The 1,374-nt window shown below is 37.8% G+C and overlaps 1 long non-coding RNA gene across 1 annotated transcript; it reads right to left on the reverse strand.

The window, feature by feature from the left end:
* Positions 1 to 581: 581 nt before the first annotated feature.
* LOC134817973 (uncharacterized) lies at positions 582 to 1,111 on the reverse strand. Its single transcript, XR_010160589.1, has 3 exons — positions 1,028 to 1,111; positions 811 to 883; positions 582 to 657 (listed from the first exon to the last, which is right to left on the reverse strand). It is a non-coding gene; the product is annotated as an uncharacterized LOC134817973 (long non-coding RNA).
* Between the last annotated feature and the right edge of the window lie 263 nt (positions 1,112 to 1,374).

The raw sequence follows: 1,374 nt of genomic DNA on the forward strand, positions 1-1,374 counted from the left end.
TGGGCTCCTTTTAACTAGAGTATGGATATTCAGGTTCCGATATTATGGAATACCTCCCGGTTTGAGACTCACTCAGGGCATAGTTCAAACCCAAACTCTCAGTGTACAATGGTAGATTTATGACAGGAATTTATGTTATAATTATGGACTTCGAACTTTTAGGTTAATTTATGTCTAGAGTTTTAACTTCGAACTTTTAGATGAATTTATATCTGGAAGATAACCAATAAAAACAAGTTAATAAGGATTGTAAAATAATGCAAGACCAATCCAATAGTACATAAAATAAGTGTTCAATCTCATGGTGAAGTCCGTTACCCTAAATCAGTTGGGTAGCTGGGTGATCAATGGGAACTGGTGTGTATTATAACGGGGCTGGCTGACTCTCTCTCTGGACGATGGACAGGTAGCTTCTAGGATCACTGCGAAATGGAATTGGTAAGAGAACGTAAAGTGGACATATAATTAATTAAGAATCTAATGACACGTTAGGTCGGATAAATCAACATATAATAAAGTGATACGTAATATAATGACAAATAATAATTAATTACACAATGTAAATAAGTCTAGTGACTGACCGTGATTTGCCCTCGTTCTCTACTACATTCTTTCTAACGGCTGGGAACGAGGCACAATCTGCGGGAGGGGTTTGTCCTGAAAACGGACAAATTATAAGCAAGTGACGGATTAATTAATGACAATAATATACTACGTAACTAGGATAAAATTAAACAAGATAAAGTTAAATAGAGTAAACGGTAGAATACGAAATATGTAGAACGTATCAATTAATGCTCAATGACTTACGAGATAATAAGGTAGGTGCTGCTAAGGTTGGGACAAGCAGGCAGGTTAGGATAGGGCTCACCCACAATACTACCTAGGAAATGATAAACTATTAGGAACTAAATAATAACCAATCGGGAATGACCTTAGTATTACGAACAATGTGAAACAATAATTTGGGAATAACATTGCAATGAACAACATCTAATGAATGGGTTACATAATAATAGAACAATACCTCGAGCAACAAACTTCCTAGCTTAGCGGGAATTTACGGAAGTGACGGGAACCAATTGCAATGTTCTGGTGACTTCTTCTTAATGGACTAGTGACATGGGAGAGAGAGAGAGCAAACTAAATCACCCCGGGCCGGGTTTGCCGAAGAAAGAGCGATGGCAGAAGAAAAAGGCAGTGATAAACTTGTCTCCCATCCTTTTGTAGTCCTAGAGTGTTCCGTGGAAGGGGAGTTCCAGTGGATGAGGCGGTATAGCGCGTTATCCAGGTAGCAACAACCAGGTTATTAAAAACAGGGTATTGCAAACAAACAGATTATTAATACAAATCCCGGTTTTTTAAAACTGGTTA

This window comes from Bolinopsis microptera, chromosome 1 (genome assembly GCF_026151205.1).
Source record: "Bolinopsis microptera isolate Bmic1 chromosome 1, MBARI_Bmic_1.0, whole genome shotgun sequence".
Classification (NCBI taxonomy): domain Eukaryota; kingdom Metazoa; phylum Ctenophora; class Tentaculata; order Lobata; family Bolinopsidae; genus Bolinopsis; species Bolinopsis microptera.